Here is a 21,113-nt window from a genome sequence, read left to right as displayed (position 1 = left end):
GAGATTAAGGCAGATATTTCCAAAGAAAGCTAAAAGCATAGTAGAAGTACTAAGAATAAGCCTGAGTTAGTCTCAGAAAATGCACACATTTATTCTCTAACACTAGAACATTAGAGAATTCTAGAAAAACATGACAATACTCACTCATTCTATCATCAGATGGCTGATGTCATCACATATTGTAAAGAATCTAGGAAAGTCCACTGTATAGTCATGAAAAAATAAGAGTGAAAAAAGCAAATAACTCTTAATATTATTAGGAAAATAGTTTTCACCTTACAGGTTCCTTAAGAAGGGCTTGCAGGTTCCTTGAGAAGGTCTTGTAGACTGTAGGACCACACTTTGAGAACTGATAGTTATGAGCATTTAAGGCCGAAATAGTTTTATAGACTAGAAGAAGTATGATACATGAACAGGTTGGTGTTTGAGTTGAATTGTTTCCCCCCAAACACATGTTGAAGTCCTAACCCCTAGTATCACAGAATGGAACTTTATTTGGAAACAGGGTTATTGCAGATGTAATTAGTGAAGAGGAGATCATCCAGGAGTAGGGTGGTGTCCTTATTAAAAGATGGGAGAGACAAACAGGGAGAAGCATGTGACAGCAGAGGTAGAGATTGAAGTGCTTTACTGTGTAAAAATTGCCTGTCGTTACCAGAGATAGAAGAGAGGCATGGAAGAGCTGTGTTGTTTGAGCCACCCACTTTGTGGTATTTTGTTCTGGCAGCCCTAGGAAACTAATACACTAAGCTTGTTCTAAAGACACAGAGGTGGGATAGACATTAATTACTATTGTAAATCCAGTAAAGGTGGTTCTCCTATAATAATTAAAGAACTTTCTGCCAAAGACAAACAAATAAAGCCTCTCCTGGCCCATTGCAATGCATGGTATTTAGAGATCTGGAAGCTGATTCCCATCAATCAGGAGTTCTTAGAATCTTCCAATATCAAATGTTACTGTTGCTGGAGCCCTGGCAAATAGTTTCACCTTATGGAGTGCTGGGGCTGTTTAAGAGAAGATAAAGTCTTGTCTCACTCATAGGAACTTAGACTACTGCACTGATGTGTGGGAGTCGACCTGGATAATATGGAACGAAGGCATTGGGAATAGGGCATGTTTTGTCTCCAGCTTAACTCCAAAGTAGACATTCTTAGGATAGAGCAGAAAAAAAAAAAAAAAAAAAAATTAAGTTTCATTCTCACCCTGAGACTTGCATCCTAAACTCAAATGTGTTTGTTTTAGGAGGTCTCCTTTCATATTCTCCTTGGAAACCTTTCATATCCTATGACATCCAGTTTGACATTTTCGGGTTTGCTTTACTCCCCTGTGTCCAACTTCCGTTGATTACATCAAAATTTCATAGATACCACCTATCACTAAAGGGAAAAGTGAAGGCAAATTACTCTTAGGAAAAGTGGGCTGCAGATTATCACAAGTTGGCTCTGTTTAATAGATAAGGAAATTCAGATGACAGAGAAAGACAATTACATTGATTAATACTGGAGCACAGAGAGAAAGAAATATTAACCAGAAAGGCTCTGACTTCCAATCCCTACTATTTCCACAGGCAGCTCCCCAAGCTTGCTCCCCCGACCAAAAAAAAAAAAAAAAAAGTCCCTCATTTCTATTGAAGCTGTTTTGAACAGCACACCTCTCAATGACTTTAACTTCAGAGGTTTGGAGCTTTTCTCCCCCTTGTTTAAACTCATTCATGGTCGTACATGTGGGTTACTCTGGTTTTACTCTGTCCGTACCGACACAAACTATTTTGCCACAATTAATGTTTTGGTCAACAATGTGCAGACTTAAAGCCCTGAGTTATATGACTAGGCAAATAAAAGCAGACCACAAAATTTTGTCTCCTCTGGTTGGCTATGATTCACCCACAGGGACAAGCCAGCAGTCTTGCTGCTCTCCCCAAAACCCCAGGAAAATCAGACTGTCATGTTATACTTCTTTGTCCCTTTATACAGATGCAGAGTCAGTCTGCCGAAATTATGGGGCTCAAATATTTAATTTGTGTAATGCAGTGGAACAATTTCAACAGGTAGTGATTAGTCAAGTATCCAAACTGAAAAACATTCACACATCACTCAGAGACGCATGAAGTTCTGGCCATTATGCAGGAAAGCAGCCGCCTGGGAGTCCATGAGATTTACAGATTCCAAAATATTTGATATAATAGGTCTTTTTTTTTAATGAAGGAGTTCAAACTAAAAAATAAAAATTATTGATTTCATGAATAAATATATTTTCTTAAATGATTTAGAAACCTCTGTTTATTCATTTACTGACAGTGTTTAGAATATATAGTAGCCAGTGCGTCTGCAGATCTATTTATGTTGGACTGTTTGGCTTGGCTTCACCTCTGTAATAATTTATAACAGTTTCAATGTAAACCCACCACTGAGCAGGTCATAAAGGTCCTGGATTTTAACCATCGTTGTTGCCGATAAACCCACAGCACTGCTTCCTACCACAGAGCTTGAGCTCATCCCTATCAGGCCTGTGGAAATTCTTCACTTAGGCAAGTTTAAGTGCTAAGGAGTTTTAATTCAGTTTCTTGTCTCTCAGCTTTCGGTTCCTTTTCAAAAGAGGGACTTATTTATTTATTTATTTTAGTGTCTTTCTATTTTTATTTATTTTATGGGGGTTAAAGATGTCATTACTGCATTATAGTGTGGATTTTATTTATTTATGTATCTTTATATTATATTATACACTTCTTTGTATTATACAATATTTTATATGTTATATTACTTTACAAAATTTATATTTATATATAATAAATTATATGTTTATATGTATATATTATACAATTATATACATTATACAATATTATACATCATATTATATGTGAATATATATTGTAGAATTATATGCATTATACAATATTATACATCACATAATAGAATTTAAGAAACAGAACAAATTATCAAACAGAAAAAAAAAGAGACAAACAAAAAAATCAGACTCTTAAATACAGAGAACAAACTGGATTTTATTTATAAGAAATATATCTTTAGAAGCAATTGTCAAATAAAAATTATATTCTCTCATATTTTTAAAAAAAACTGATGAAGATCAACCTTCATATGTGTATTCATGCTGCCATCATGTAATTGACAGATACTGGCAAAAAATTGGGGAAAACAATCTTGATGCCGAGATATTTCTTAATAGTTATCAATTTCAATCAGCTGATGAGAGGCATCAATGTTTGGACTATAGCTTCACTTTCAAGTTTTTCTAAATTTTCTAGATTTTATAGAAATTTTCCAGATATTTTATAATATCTTTCTAGATAATATATTGACAGATTCTTAATGTCAAAACATCCTTATTAATGCATTATAGTCCAGTTATGAAATTAACAAAACGCTTTTAATACAATTTAATATATTAGTTTTAACTACCTATGTAATTAATATATTTATTATTTGCACAAGTAAAGAAGTAGTATTTTTTTCCATATTAAAAATAAACACCTTTTAAAAGAGCTTATAGTATGCATTTGAGAAAGAATGAACATTTCTGAGGGAGATCAAAGTGATAAAAAACCACTTAGTGGTGAGTAAAATGTATACAGTTCTATATCTTATGATGAATCATCCCTGTGAAGGATGTTTTATAATTAGGAACCTCTTACTCCACTAGTGCATTGACAAAAATGGTCATCATACTCTGTTTAGCTAATGTTTATTGTCCCGACATTCATTCATCTATTCATCCAGGAAATATTTATTAAGCACTTACTTTGGCAGGATCATCCTTTTCTGCCATAATTTTGCAAACTGGGTGTAGTTACCTCAGCTTTACAGATGATAAATGAAACTATCTGAGAAATTATTTAAATGGCTCGATATCGACACAGCTAAGACATGGCAGGGTCAAGATTTGAACAATTTCTGTCTGTTTCCAGAACAATGTTGGGTTGTTGCAAAACTGGTTCTGGAATGAAACAGATCAATACATGCATACTGCTGAGGCTTCTTGCTAATAGCATGACCTTGGTTAAGTTGTTGAACCACTTAAGACTTCAGTTTCCTTTTGTTCACATTGCCAGCCCTCCCCCACGCCCCTAGCTGGTTAAGATCCAAAAAGCTACACTTAGAAAGTGGGGTTAGGTGTTGAGAACCTCTTTCCCTGGGCATCAACTTGGGGGAAAAAAGGGGTTTATGGTTACTGACTCATTCACCAAGGTAAGATATTCCTTAGGTGTCTAAAAATTAAAAACAAATATCATATGACTTTAGCACATAGAATAGATTTATAATACTTTATAAACATCAATAAGAAACATAAAAATATAAAGATGATAATAGCTCTATATACCACATTCTCCATTAACTGCTGCTAATTTTTTTTTAAAGATTTTATTTATTTATTTGACAGAGAGAGACACAGCGAGAGAGGGAACACAAGCAGGGGGAGGGGGAGAGGGAGAAGCAGGCTTCCCGCCGAGCAGGGAGCCTGACGCCGGGTTCAATCCCAGGCCCCAGGGATCATGACCTGAGCCGAAGGCAGACGCTTAACGACTGAGCCACCCAGGCGCCCACTGCTGCTAATATTTTAACATCTATATACATATATAGGTGTGTGTGTGTGTGTATGTGTGTGTGTGTGTGTGTGTATTGCACTACACTTACAGAAGTAGGCCCATACTGCAAATTTTTAATTAAAACTGTGATATGAGCATAATGCTCCCAAGGGCATAATTTTAGTGGCTGGATAATATTGAACATATAGATGCAGCACTATTTGCTTAACTAGTTTCATATTGGTGAGCACTTGGCTTCAAGAAGCATCCTCGTACAATTGCTCATTTATGCAGAAAGTAAGCATCGTAGGAATGCATTTTAGAAATGAGATTGCTAAATCAAAGTGTTTTCCACTTTTAACTGTTTCATAACACAAATTGCTTTCTAAAAAAGTTGTATGAATTTATACTTCCAGAATGTGAGTACCTGTTTTCATGTCGACCCTGAATTTCTCTACTTCAAAAATAAAACTTGCCAATAAATATGTGAAAAATTGTAACTTTTGAAAGTTATTCATTTCTTAAAATGAGAATGAGCATCTCTTTAGAACATGTTTTTTTTTAAAGAACAGTTTTAGATTTACAGAAAAATTGTGAAGGTAGTAGAGAGTTCCTATATACCTTTTCCCCTATTATTAATATATGACATTCATGTGACACATTTGTTATAATCAATGAACTACTATTGATACATTATTATTACTGAAGTACATACTTTATTCGGATTTCCCTAGTTTTGATTTAATGTTCCTTTTCTTTCCAGAATCCTACCACGATACTATATTACATAGCCTCCGTAGCCTCCTCTTGGCTGCGACAGTTTCTCATACTTTCTTAGTTTTTGATGACCTTGACAGTTCTGAGGAGTACTGGTCAGGTATTTGTAGAATATTCCTCTATTGGGGTTTGCTTGAGATTTTTTTCATGATGACACTTCAGGTTATGTGGAAGTTAACAGAAGTGAAATGCCATTTCTGTCACATTATATCCAGGGTACATTCTTTTTTTTTTTTTTAAGATTTTATTTATTTATTTGACAGAGAGATAGAGAGCACAAGCAGGGGGAGCGGCAGGCAGAGGGAGAAGCAGACTCTCCACTGAGCAGGGACCCCAACGCGGGGCTTGATCCCAGGACCCTGGGATCATGACCTGAGCCGAAGGCAGCCGCTTAACCGACTGAGCCACCCAGGCGCCCTTCCAGGGTACATTCTATCGAATGACTTACAAGTGCTGATGTTGACGTTGACCACCTGAAGTAGCATTTGTCAGGTTTCTGCACTAGAAAGTTCTCTTTTGTTCTCCATTTCCATACTGCATTCATTGGAAAAAATCACTGTGTGTAGCCTGCACTTAATGAGCAAAGTTATCCTTCACCTTCTTTAGGGCGGTTAACTACATAAATTATTCGGAATTTTTCTGCATGGGAGATTGTTCTATTCTACATTTATCTATCTATCATCTCTCTGTCTATCATCTGTCTATCATCTATCTGTCTATCTATTTATCTATCATCTATCTACCAATCATCTATCATCCATTCATTTTTTTATATCAGTATGACCTCATGGATATTTATTTAATATGTTGGGATATAGTCCATTACTACTTTATTTATTTTGTTGCTCAGATTGTTCCAGCTTTGGCCTCTAGGAGCACTTTTGGTGGTTCCTGTATCACTTTGACACATCCTTATCATTGCAACTCTCTTTTTCCTTTTCTTGTTCGAGCATTTCCTTACTCAGGCACTGCAAGGTGTTCCAGGCTCATCTTGTATATTTTCTGCTCGGGATGAATATATTTTAATATGTGATTCTGTCATTACTGTTCATTCTTTTGACAATTTTTCACTAATGCTCTTTGTTCATTTTTCTACTTAGATATTTGTCTGTTTATTAATTGATTAAAACATTTTTTTTAGTATCTTTAAGTCAGTTAAATGGCACTGGAAAAGATGCAATTTACTTGTTAAATCCCCACACTGGGACGGCAGTGGGATAGTGGGTGGGAGAGAGAGAGAGAGAAGGGAACATTTCTGTCTTAAATTATCAAACATTAGACAATGTTTTTTATTATCTAATACACTTCATTGGCAGTTTCCTGCATTTATGATATGTGGCTCCTTCTGTTAAAACACTAAAAAAATATTTTTATTTATTCTCCATTGGTGTAATGGAAACTCTGCATTAATAGCCATCATTGATTGAAACATTTGCTCTTTATTAAACACCATGCTGGGCTTTTTACATATATTATTCATAAACCTAACAAAAATCCTGAAAGATAGGTGTACAACTAGCTTTGTCCTACAAATAAGAAAACCAGGTCTTCAAGAGGTTGCATTGCCCAAGGTCAAACCCCCAGAAAATTGCATATTTGGGATATAATACAATGACTCTCTGACTTTGGTACCCATGGCACTTTGTTCTTCTCCATGCTGATCAGTTACCAGATGATGTTTTCTACTATGAGTAGGAAGCTTTCCACCTGCTTCAATGTTGGAAGTCATCAGATAATTATCAATTTCTTCATCTACCAAATGGAGGATTTTTTTTAAATCAGCCATTATTGGATTAGAGAAATAGAACCTTTAACAATGATACAGAATATGAACTTTATCACAAGGACTTGACCTAATGTAATTCTGTAAGCTGGTCAAACATTGATGTATGCCTTTCTTTCTGTGTTTGGTGCTGGGGACAAACTCCGCAGGAAGTTAGGGAAGAGGAGCTGTGCACTCAGTTGTGCCTCATGGTCATGAGACAAGCTAGCAGATCAGCAACATGCATGACCACCATGGCTCCATGCATGACCACCATGGCTCCTGGTGCCTTGTACAGACCACTTGGGCATAAAAAGAATATGGCTGCTGTATCACTCTTACTTGTAATCAGATTCAGAATGTCCTTTATGACCCAGACCCTTACAGGAAAGGAGATTCTGGGATACTCGGTTGCTGCTTAGGTAAATTGACATGATACAAGTTACCATGATGCCTGTCTTGCTCTGCATTATTTGAAGTGGAAACTGTGGGGGCAATTCCTCAATATCCATTTTTCTCTTTCATGTGTACCAAATGAGCCTTGATTTTGTTCAGAGAGGTAATGTACCCAGCTCAAAAAAATATATGTCCTAATCTCCTTTGTAGGTGGCTGGGACTGGTCATCAGTAGTGATGGCAAGGAGTTCTGGTCCATGAAATGTAACTAAGGTCATTAAGCGAAGTTTCCAAGAGAACTCTTTAAAGAGGGTAGACACAGATGCCCCATACCTTTCACTTTTTGCCTTTCTTATTCCTGCCTGGGACACTGATGCAATGTTGGCATTGAAACAGTCAGTTATAATCTTCTGCAATCGCAAGCATGAGGATGAAAGCTGCACTCAAGGATGGTCAAGCAGAAAATTTTTGTGCAAAAATTAAAACCTGTATCTGGCTAAGTCACTATGGTGTGTTTTTTCTGTAGCATGCCCCTCACCCTGTGTTGCATGGACACATCACTGTAAATAATTCAGGAACAAAACTAATAGGGTATGAGTAAGTAGAGAAGATTTGGACACTCTTGGGTCATAGGATGTTTCTACACAGAGAAGGGTTGGAAGGGGGTAGTCTCCATCCAGAGGCAGAAATACAGAGTTTCTTTAGTTCACCTTGACTACAGAAGAAAGTAGTAGAGGTATGGTTGGAATGCTACAACAGGAAAAACGATTAGCACTTTTTATTTATTGGAATGGGAAAATCAGGCACTTTAAGTTTGCATAGGTTCCCTTTGATAATGGGATACTAATTATAAGGAATCATTAGAATATGAGAGAAACAAGGGATGTTATCTTTTTAGCTCTTCAGATACTCTGGGTTCCTAAAGTAGGAGAGATATGAAGAACTGACCTATCATGTGTCCATTATTTGGTCCATGGCCTGCGTCAAAGTGACTTGATTTCTCTATTTATTTGATACTTACATTTTGCACAACAATTGATTTGATTGCACAGGTTTGCTACTGTCCAATATGGAGGCCCTTGGGACGACATTGGCACCAAGTCATTTCAGATAGGGCTGACACTGGTCTTGTCTAGCCCCTACCCAGAAATGCTTAGTTCACTTACTGCTTCAATCACTTGTGAACAGGGTGGCCGAGTTCTTTGCCTCAACAAATGACATAACCCTTAAAACTAGCAAAAGTGTTGGTTAAGCTTATTCTCTTCAAACAAACAAACCAACAAAAAGGAATCTTAGGTGTAGTAATCTCCTGAGGTCCCAAAGGATTTTTCTGTAGCTGATCAAGTAAGTATATACTAAGGCTGGAAATGGAGAATCCATAGAGAGGGAGAGAACACTTTCAAGGGTAGGTGGAGCACCGGGAGAGTGACAGAGAACAGCAGCCCAGAGGGAGGGAGGATGTGATGGGAAGATCTCGGTTGAGTACGGTGGCTGAAGAAATTACTGAGATGAGAGTGCAGCGGGTGTGGAAACCACCTCTGAAGTGGCCCTGATGATGACCACTTCTTGATACTTCCACCCTAGTGTTGTCCTCCATCCACATCACACCAGGGTTGATCTGTGTGGCCAATAGCATGTGGGAAAACTGATGGTATGTGACCTTCATGGTTAGTTCATGAAAGATTGGCTTCTGTCTTAGGCATACTCTCTTCCTCTCTGGTCACTTGTTTGGGGGAAAACCAACTACCATGTCCTGAGAACATGTCAGGAAACCTATGGAGAGGCCCATGCAATGAAAAATAGAGGCCTCTGGCCCAATGAAGAACTGAGACTTGCTAACCACCGTGTAAGAGCTTGGAAGTAGGTCCTCCCCACTTCAAGACTTCACCCAACTATAGTCCCTGTTGACAACTTGAGTGCAAAACTGTGATAGATCCTGAGCCAGTATCACCTAGCTAAGATGTTCCTGAATTCCCACTCCTCTGCAACTCTATGGGATAATACATGTTTTAAGTGACTAAGTTATGGGATACTATGTTGCACAGCAATAGTTAGCTAATACAGATGGGTATGGACAAGATTAAATAGAGACTTGAGAGTAATGTTGATTCATTAATGTCTCTTGACCCCAAATTTGCTGCAAATAAGAGTATAGTAGTTTTAGTAGAGGATTTGAATTCACTGATGAGTCTGGAGTTAGCATAATGGAAAAGAGAAGAGCTGAAAATAGAATGGAAATAATGGAAGGAGAAGAGTTGAAAAAGATCCCCGTGTGTCCAAATTATGTTGAGGACGTTATGTTTAAGGTATCCAGCCACCTGGATGGTGGGGTTTTGCTCTGCAGGTGCAGTAAAAGGCTGGAGATGCAAGGGGATTAAGGAGGTGAGCATGAGTGGTTCAGATAATTCACCATGGATGCTCGCTTAATTTTGCTGAAGAGTTACCTGTAGCAAGCTGTGTGTTCATTTTGTTCATGCCTGTTTTACTCTGACCCGTTGATCTGGGATCATCTAGACACTTGTCCCACCCTGAGGACACCATCTCACTTTTTTGCCTGGTCCCTACAATTCGGGGCTTAACACATTCTTAAACTGCCATTCTAACAGCTTCTAACAACAGTGTAAGGTCTGCAAGTCGTGGACTATTTTCCTGAGCTGAGGTCCAGGAAGGCTAAGTGATTAATCTAGAGTCCCACAGCTAGCCAGTAGCAGGGCCAGGTCTAGACTTGGAACTCTTGGTTTTCTGTCTTATGCCAATATGCTTTTTTTTTTTTTCTTTTTTAGGTTTTCCTCATTATGACTATGGCAGACCAGACTCAACAGGTACACTGGGAGCAGGCCACTGAAGGATGAGCAAATCGAGCTGCATTTAGGATTTGTGCATCCTAACATATTAAAATGTTTTTCTAACATTTTGGGTTTGGCATAGCAAAGTGTGCCAAGATTCCTTTCCTTTCATTTTTAAACCCACATGTATTTTCAGGGAAATTAAGCTCATATGTTTCTGATTCATTTACTGTATAACTCATCAAAATATTGTTTTATAACAGTTCTTGGCAGTCCATGAAACCTTTTAAAATATAGACTTTTCCCCTCTTGCTACCAAGGAAGCCATGTTTTACCAAGAGCACAGCACCAATTAACCCCAAAGGGTTTTCCAAATAAACTTCACATGGACGCTAAAGACCTAATTGGGTTCTCTGTGATCAACAAGAATGCAAATCAAGAAATACCCTTTGAACATACTCTATGTATTGGATTTGGGGGGATGTTGAGTCATAAAGATAAATGGGAAGTGACCCTCAGGATTTAAATAGATGCCATGATAGAGACAGAGAAATGACAGTCAAAACATTTATTGAGCACTTCGAACGTGCCTGCTACTGGGTGAAGCCTTTTATAAACATTATTTCATGTAATCTTCTTGACCATTTTATGTATAGTATCCTTATTTTATATACAAGAAAACTGAGACCTAGAGAGTTTACTCAGTCAAGTCAGATAGTTGGTCAGCAATGGATTCAAGACCAAATCTCTGGTAGTTTGATTGCAGAGACCAGTCTTTTAAGCTGTTATTGTAGACTTGGAAATGAAGATACAGTGAGACTAAGCTAATGTCCAGCTTTTTGGAGGTAGAGATTGAACTTCATTAATGTCACATAATTTATTTCTGTTTAAACTTTATTTCTGACCACAGGACTATTTCCTTCTGGCTACTCTGCTTGCATTTTGGACATTCTTTGGCAAAGGTCATGATCGTGCAATAAAAAGTCTTGTTAATGTCTTTTGGGTAGCTTATCTGAGATGTTGACCACATGAATGAGTGTTCCTTCTCATACAGTAGGGCCATCTCAGAAAAACTCTGTCATGTCCACACTATACATAGCAGTCTCTACACCATGCTTTCTATAACTTAACTTTTGTGTGAGAATATCATTATTTATACTGATAATATAATAAGAGGAGATACTATTTTTTGAATGTTTCTTTGTGCCAGACACCGTTAAATACTTTTCTTAAATTACTTGATTTTATCCTCACAAAGTCCTCATGAGATATGCAGGGTCAGCTCCTCATTCTTCCAATGAAGATACTGAGGCATAGAATAGTTAAATAATAACCACTAAAGGGGTGCTCGGGTGGCTCAGTCAGTTAAGCATTAGACTGTTGCTTTTGGCCCAGGTCATGATCTCAGGGTCGTAAGATTGAGCCCTGGGTCACACTCCTTGCTGGGCGTGAAGCATGTTTAAGATTCTCTCTCTCCCTCTTCCTCTGCCCCTCCTGCCTGTTCACTCTCAGCATGGGCATGCGCATATGTGCGCTCTCCAAAAATAAATAAATAAATACATACATAATAACCACTAAAGCTCTCTAAGGTAGGTTTTTCCATTATATATATATTTCATAATTTATCATATATATTTATATTTCATAATTTATAATCCATAACATTGTTAATGGTCATTTGGGGTTCTTTCTTTCTTTCTGATTATTCCTAACATTTAAAAAATATGTTAAGTTTGTACAAGACTTTGCAGAAGAGTATAAAGGGCAAGAGTTTCTCTAATTATTAGGAATTACAAGTGCTAGATATGTAAATGTCCACTAATGTAAGGTAATATAAGTTGTTTTCAATTTCAATTTGTTATTTTGATCTACATTCCCAGTAGAAATGTATAAGTGTTTCTTAACTCTATAACCATGTCAACTACTTTTTTTCTTTAAGATATAGGTGTTTTTCTCTTTTTTTTAGTTTTTATTTAAATTCTAGCTAGTTAACATACCGTTTATTATTAGTTTCAGATGTACAATATAGTGATTCAACACTCCATACAATAAGCTGGTGCTTATCACAACAAGTGCACTCCTTAATCCCCATCACCTATTTCTTCCATCCTCCACCAACCTCCCCTCTGGTAACCATCAGTTTGTTCTCTATAGTTAAGAGTCTCTCTCGTGGTTTCTTTTTCTCTTTCTTTCTCTTTTTCTTTGCTAGTTTGTTTTGTTTCTTGAATTCCACATATGAATGAAATCATATGGCCTTTGTCTTTCTCTAACTGACTTATTTTGCTTAGCATAATACTCTCTAGCTCCATCCATGTTGTTTCAAGTGGCAAGATTTCATTCTTTTTTTATGGCTGAGTAATATTCCATTGTATGTAAATATATACCACCTCTTCTTTATCCGTTCATCAGTTTGTGGACACTTGGGCTGTTTGCATAATTTGGTAGATAATGATGTTATAAACATTGGAGTGCATATATCCTTTTGGATTAGTATTTTATATTCTTTGGGGAAATACCTAGTAGTGCAATTGCTAGATCGCAGAATAGTTCTATTTTAAATTTTTTGAGAAACCTCCATACTGTTTTCCAGAGTCACTGCAATAATTCAAGAGTGTTCCACTTTCTCCACATCCTCATCAACATCTGTTGTTTCTTGTGTTGTTGATTTTAGCCATTCTGACTGGTGTGAGCTGATATCTCTTTGTAGTTTTGATTTGCATTTCCTTGATGATGAGTAATGCTGAGCATCTTTTCATGTGTTTGTTGTCCATCTGTGTGTCTTCTTTGAAAAAATGTCTATTCATATTTTCTGCCCATTTTTAATTGGATTATTTATTTTTTGAGTGTTGAGTTTTATAAGTTCTTTATATACTTTGGATACCGATCCTTTATCAGATATGCCATTTGCAAATATCTGCTCCCATTCCATAGATTGCTTTTTAATTTTGTTGATTGTTTCCTTTGCTGTGCAGAAGCTTTTTATTTATTGTCAATTTGGTTGATATGTTGTCTTAATTTTGATTTCCCCTTGATATTATTGAGTTAGACATCTTTTCAATGTTACTAGCCTTTTGTGTTTTAGTTGGGGTCCAAAGAAGAGTACAAAAACAACTTTTAAGAATTTAAACAGAGGAATATTATTGCAGGGCTTTGGTTCTGTAGGGATGGAGTTGCTTAGTTGAAAAGGGTTTGCCCAGAGACTAACCACATCACAAAGCAATACCGTTTTTGGACCGGTGGACAAAAAGAAAATGTTGTGTTTTCAGCCCCGGTAAGCTGGGACCACTCAGTTTCCTTGAGAATCTCTGGTTTAATGTGCAGTCTCAGTTCAGCTCTCCCATTTGTCCTAAAGATAGGGAAAAAAAAAAAATCCTCAGGAATAGTGAGAAAAAAGTGGTACCAATAGCCTGGAGGTATAGTGAGTCTAAACAACTTGTAAGAGGGTCACTAAAGAAAGCAAGCCCTGGAATGGAAGGTGAAGATCAGAAAATTCTATATTTAAATTTGAGATTTTGTAGGCAACACAGGTTCTAGTGATGATAATGTGAGTGTGACACATGGGAGGGAGTAAGTAAAGTCAGTTTGAAAGAGAAGTCTTTAGAGATAAGGAAAATAAGGAGTAAAGGGCTAACAGGGCTATTCTCTTGCACAATTCCTGGGACCCCATTCAATAGTCATCTGTGACACTGGTTAGGCTAAGGTTTAAATGATTAATTCACATAGATTTCCTCCTTTGTCCCCACATATTAGTATGTGAGAGTAGGGGCTTCTTCTGTCTTACTCAACACTGTATCTTTAGTAACTACAAGATTAATAGGTACTCCAAAAATATCTGTTGGCTGAATGAATAAATGCTGATGTCACTGTAAGACAAGAGTAATAGTGGAAGGATGAATTAACAGCTAAAGACTTAAATGAATGAGGAGAAGTGGTTTTGAGGTCAGGGGATGACAGCAACAAATCAGTAAAGATGAAGATAAAACAGGATGGCATGACCCTTTTAAACAATAGGGGTTCCTTTGCTTTTGGTGTGTGTGTAATGGATAATGGCCAGAAAACTATAATGATGAGCTAGTGCTGCTCCCAAGCCACAAGGGGTGTTGAGATAACAAATCCTCCACTTGCAAAGCTATAGGGAAAGTGAACTTGTAAAGACTCTCAGCTAGGTTTCTAGGCAAGATGGGAGAGTGAACATTTTGTGAAGAGGCCAAGGATCAAGAGGAGCTTGCTGATTACAGGTGGGGAGTTCCAAGGTATGATGGATAGCAATGGAGGGAGGACATATTGGTTAGAATCCCAACAAAACCACTCCAATGGTTCAATTTTGGAGACTTTAATAAAGGGGAAAAATTTATCAAGCTGTAGGCAGGGCTCAGGGGAATCAACAAGGAAAAATAAGGCACCCAGAGACTGGTAATTGTGGGCAGTCATTACTACCCCTTGGTCTGAAGATCCAAGCAGAGGAAACAGTGTTAAAAAGCCCACTAAGTGCCAGACCATAAAGGAAAAAAATGTCTATGGGAACTGTGGTCCAGGAGGAATACAGCCACTGCCAGAACCACATCAGCAAGTCAGGGAGGCAGCAGGGAGGGGGTGGGAGATAAATGCTCCAGCACTCTCTCCACTAATCCTGTTTTTCTGCATTTGGGACCTTTCCTCCCAATTGCTGTACCCAGTTGGGAGTCAAAGAGAAGATGACCCTGGAATCTGCTTTCCATCATGGAAGTTTGATTTCAGGGGAAAAGTGGGGCAGAGAATTGCAAAGCATGTGTTTAGTGGTAACAGGTGGATATAGGCTAGCTAGTTGAGAGAAAAAAAGAGGACTTTATCAATGAACGGATGTGTAGAGAAGTCTGGGAATCAGGGCCTGGGTGTTAATGGAGGACTGAGTTAAAGTTGGATGGCAGATTATATGCTTGTAGTTTGTACTAAATATCATAGAGAGGCTAGGGCGCCTGGGTGGCTCAGTTGGTTAAGCGACTGCCTTCAGCTCAGGTCATGATCCTGGAGTCCCTGGATCGAGTCCCGCATCGGGCTCCCTGCTCGGCAGGGAGTCTGCTTCTCCCTCTGACCCTCCCCCCTCTCATGTGCTTGCTCTCTCTCATTCTCTCTCTCTCAAATAAATAAATAAAAAATCTTTAAAAAAAAAAAATATCATAGAGAGGCTATAAGCATTCCTTTCCTTGCATTAATGAAACCTGGCTCTTCTCTCTGAGAGGTCTGCGTTTTGATTTAGTGTTTTTGTGATGTGTTCACCGGAAGTTCATGCTTTCTTGATGCTCACTAGAAACATATGCTATAGTAGAGATTTTAGAGCTAGGACACAGTCATTTTCTGCTACTCATGGACAAGGCAAAAATGGACAAATGTGGGGGTTACACTGATTAGAGAAAGATGTCTGCCATTGTTTGATGTAACCCAGATGCTCTGCAGAAACCCTAAGTTACTCTCCTACTTGGAAATAACCTGAATCCTTTGGTCTTGCTAAGTGTGATCATATTTTGAATGCTTTCCCATGTCATAGACTTTGCTATGTTCTTAATCACCATGTCTTTTCCTACCTATGAACACCCTTTAAATCTTAAATAAATATTAACTTAATATTGCATATTGAATTAGTGTTCACAAGATTACCACTTATTTCATGAAGTCTTTCCTATTCAGACTCCCAAGCAGAAATGGATCAAAAGTTGTTTTGCCTTCTGATGCAGTCACTGTTGAAAACAGTAAGGAGTTTCCTCAGAAAGTTAAAAATAGAACTACCCTATGACCCAGTAATCTCACCACTGGGTATTTACCCCTCCCAAAATACAAAAACACTAATTCAAAGAGATAAATGCACCCCTATGTTTATTGCAGCATTATTTACAATAGCCAAATTATGGAAGCAGCCCAAGTGTCCACTGATAGATGAATGGCTAAAGAAGGTGTGGTGTATATACACAATGGAATATTATTAAGCCATAAAAACAATGAAATCATGCCATTTGCAATGACGTGGTTGGAGCTAGAGAGTATAATGCTAAATGAAAGTCAGAGAAAGACAAATACCATATGATTTCATTCATAGGTAGAATTTAAGAAACAAAACAAATCAGCAAAGGGAAGGAAAAGGAGAGGAAGAGAGACAAACCAAGAAACAGACTCTTAACTATAGAGAACAAACTGATAGTTACCAGAAGGGAGGGGGATGGGGTGTGGTGATATAGGTGATGGGGATTAAGGACTGCACTTGTGATGAGCACTGGGTGATGTATGAAGTGTTGAATCATTATATTGTACACATGAAACTAATATAACACTGTTAACTACACTGGAATTAAAAAAAAAAGAGTTGGATTGCCTTTATTAGGATCTTGTCTTTAATCAATTAAGTAGAAAATTAAGTTAAGCAGATTATTCAAGTATCTATCATAAGAACACTCTGGAGATTGTAGAAGACCCATGTCCTGTTTTGGGAAATGAATGATCTGCATATGTGTCTACAAAATGTCTCTTTAGGTACAAGATTATGATCTTTGCAAGAAAAGAAATATCAAGGCAATTATGACAGTGGCATTATTGGGTTAAAAGATAACATTTAGCACCTATTCCAAAGGTATGAACTAGAATTTAGAATTTCCACTTTTGGAAAAATGAGAATATTAATATCTATAATTATTAAGATTACAGTTCCCCTTTCCTCTAAGCAGTAGTTCTTAATTGGGAGCAGCACTGCCCCCTTAAAGGGCATTTGGAAACACAGAGGGTGTTTTTGTTTGTCTCAGTGATAGGAATGCTGCTGACATTAAGTATCTGGAGAGAGTATTGGCACCATCCTGCAATGTGGGAACGGTGCTGCTTAAGAAATAACTATCCATCCAAAATGCCTATAGTCCTCTCATTGTGAGATATTAAATGCCATAGATTTTTTTTTTTTTAAGTTTTGCTCACTCCTGGTTCTGCATTTTTCCATCTGACAGCTGCTTCTCCCGTCTTGTGCTTTTCCCTGCCTCACTCAGTTCTACTGTGGTCCACCAGTCACTTTGCTAGTCATTATAGTGCCTATTAAAGGTGTGGTGGGCACTGTATAACCCTTGGAATTAGGCCAATTGGAGTATAATCCCCAATTCTGCCACTCCTTAGCTCTATGCCTCTTAGAACGTTACCTAAGTACTCTGAGATTTAAACTACTCTTTGAGAGAGTAAGTTTACTGTCATCTTCTTTGTCTTGAATTCTTTTAGGATTAAGGCAGCATATACACATATTTAAAATAATTTCTGCCTCATAGAGTGCTTATAAAAATTTAAAAAGATAAGGTCAACAAAGAGCTTCATATAGAATATGGCACATGGCAGACATTTAATAAATTGTGGCTCCTATTTTCTTCCACGCAGTGAATATATTTGATATTGCATGGAAAAGTAAGACACTGGATGATTCATCCTCAGAATATCTAGCAGATCCCAGCAACAGTCTGCAAACTTTTGGCAGCAAGAGCAAGCAAGTAAGTTAAATTTTATAATCTGAATAATGAAATCATTTGAAAGGCGACTGAAGGTTAAGAGGGTGGATTGGGGAGGAAATGTTATTCTATCTGAATGTGTTCACCTAATCATGCACATTTTAGGATAATACCAAGTTGTATTCTCCTGAATAGAGGATTTCATGCCCAATTTCCACCACTTGCTTTCAAGAGAATGGCCTCCTATGTAACAGCCCACTGTGCTGTCCGACCTGAGCTGAGAACTCTAAGGATGGAGCATGCAGACTTTATTTTGAACTTCCTAGATTAGGCAAGCTTGCCAAACCCCAATGTTGCTAGAGCATATTTGAGTGTTGATTTCAACAAAGTACAATTCTTCTGAAATAATTGACTGGCCCTAAAATATCTAATCTCCGAGTTAGACTTTTGTAATTTTTTGAAGGAGGAAATGGTTCTCGGCAAAAATTTAGAAATGGTGTGGAAACACTGAAGTTCACATCCATGGCAACACTTAGGCATGCAGGCTGTGCAAGGCATCATGCCTTCCTTAATAGAAGTATTTAATTCTTAAGTATTTGTCATCAGTTAAAATATGGAGGCTGACGTAGAAGAGGCAAGTTCTTCCAGTCCAGCTTGAGAAGACCCTGGTTGACATCTGACCCCACAGTCCTATATACAGAAGCAGAAATTCCCTTTCCACTTAAACTGCAACTGCTGAGCAAGGTTTTAATAAAGCAGCAATTCATGGAAAGGTTTCCCCCTATTGCAAGTGTCAAAGTTCTCCTTGTTGAAGTTAACTGTTGGAAAGTGTGCCTGGTCTCAGCTGTGAACTTTGCCTTATTGCCTCACTTCTCCTTCACAGAAATAAACTTCATAAGCAATTGTAGGATGTATCAAAGTTCTGTATTCATATGAGGATGATATGAAATAGAATGGAAAAAAATATATATTTAAGATATATTTATTTATTTTAAAGAGAGAGAGAGTGTGCGAGCAGGGGGTGGCAGAGGAAGAGGGAGAGAAAGAATCTCAAGCAGACTCCTTACTGAGTGTGGAGCCCTTTGTGGGGCTCAATCCCAGGACCCTGAGATCATGACCTCAGCTGAAATCAAGAGCCGGCCACCTAACCGACTGCAACACCCAGATGCCCTGGAAGTATATATTCTATCTGTCATTGAAATTAATTTCAGCACATAATAGTTAATGTTCTCTGAGAAGTTGTATTTGCATATATTTACCTGAGTAAAGATAAATTACAAGATAGGTATACAAAAATAAATATATGAAGAAAAACCATTTGGTTTCACATCAAGAAGGCAGGAGCCTTGGATTTAAATTCCATCTTCGATCCTCATTTGTTGGAAAATTGCAGATAAATGACTTAGGCCAAAGATAACTTGTAGGTTTTTTCACTGTGTCATTGAGGAGATAGATGGCAGGGCAATTTATTAAGTTTGGGAGCACAGGAGGAGGAAAGCAAGAACACAGAAGAGGAGGAACTCATTCTTGTGAGGAATGCAATTATTATAGTTTTGCCCTTAATGAGTTTGAGATCCCAATGGGGTGTTTTTTGGTGAAGTTGAATATAGTCATGTGATGCTCAAACAGGAAGTGTAATTTGGTTATTATCAATGTTTAGATGAGAGTTGAGGCACAGGTGTGGATGCATTCACTGAGAGTTCGTTCCTACACTGATAAGAAGGCAAAGACAAGAGCCCAAGGAATGTCAACACTTAGTGGGTAGTTAAAGCACAGAAAACCAATGCAGAAGGGTGACTGAGAATACATGCCAGGGGTGAGGCTGGCAAACTGGGAAAAATGTGTCAAGAGAAATATTCCAAGGAGAAAGCAATTATGCCTGTTAGATGCATCCGAAGAGTTCAGTAAGGTAGGAACTGAAATCTGTTCACAGGATTCATTATTTTTAAGTTCATTGGTAGCCATGGTGAGAAATTTCAGTGAAGGTAGAAACCAGGCTGGAGTAGGAAGAGGAATGGAGTTGTTTAGCCCAGATAGAAGAAGAATTATGGCTGTAAGCCTCCTACCTTCAAATATTTGAAGACTTCTTATAGAAAGTAGAGAAAAGTTCCCATTTATTTTGCCTCCACAGAGCAAAACAATGAATAATGCAATGTCACTTAGGGTATATTTTAGTAGGTATATCTAGCAATTAAAATGATTTGATTTAATAATTGTAACATTAGAAAGTCGTAAGATCCCATCACAGGAGTCATTTAGCAGTGGATAAAAAAACACCAGTGAAAGAGAACATAGAGATGGTTCATTTTTCCATTTTATCCCTTGGATTCTGAGTCTATTCTAAGACCATCTAGCTCAGGGGCTCATTGTCCTTGCAACCTTGGGTAGACAGCAGCTCACACACCTATCTTTCCCAGGCCACAGGAGGAGCTAAGACTGGTCATTATCTTTTCCTGTGATGCCCACCCTCATTGGGACAAAGTTCATTGGGAAGGCCTCATGGTAAGCTGTTGAGTTCTGAGCTCAGAGTTGAGAAATCCCAGGGCTGTCTCAGACTTTGCCCAGACTCACCAGGGGATCCTCCTGGCTTCTCTAACCTCATCCTGCTGGTGCTTTGGGAGAGGGCCCTCAGCATTTCTGTAATGTCTGTGTTGCTTCACTAATTTATTAAAAGAAAAATAAACACTTCTGGGGTAAGGGTCTGCTTCTTACTTGAGACCAAACTATATCTAGCTTCTGGGTTTCTGAGTGGGTATCTTAGAGGTAGCTTGCTAGTGGTGGTTCTTACAGAGATTTTCCAGGCTATGAAAGCTTCTCTTGGTAGGCATCACAAGAGTCCAGATTAAGTCCTTTGTTGGCAAAAAGAGCCCAAACACTCTAATTCAAAGGGTAAAGGAAGCAGAAGCTGATGAAGAAAGAACATAGAGAGATGGCGAGAGTAAGAACCTCAGGGGCCACAAGAACCAAAACACTATGGGTCCCCATTACCTTCCTCCCATATGTAACTTATAAACGACTCAAAGCCATATGATAATTTTGAAAACATCAAATAAACTTCTTATTTTTATAATGATAATGATTCTGATGCTTTTTAAGCACTTTCAAAATCTTTAAATAATAGTATTCATGCAATGTTGGCTTGTGACCAAAGCAACACATTATTGGATGTTCCTATGTGCACTTAGCACAGGGTTGTAGGTTTAGAGACCAAAAACTATAGAAGCAGTTGTGACAGTAAAGGATGATGTATCTTCTACAATTAATTTAATCACTAATTAGTTATTTAGTAATTAAGCAGTTATTATACACCAGTACTAGGTGGAGGGGTGAGAAGTGAACAAGACAGTCAACATCACTGCCTCCAAAGACCCTAGCCCACTTTATCTTTATGTGACTTTATTTCTTTG

Source organism: Halichoerus grypus, chromosome 3 (assembly GCF_964656455.1).
Source record: "Halichoerus grypus chromosome 3, mHalGry1.hap1.1, whole genome shotgun sequence".
NCBI classification, from domain to species: Eukaryota; Metazoa; Chordata; class Mammalia; order Carnivora; family Phocidae; genus Halichoerus; species Halichoerus grypus.
The sequence above is the reverse complement of the archived record's forward strand: the minus strand, read 5'-3'. Positions refer to the sequence as shown.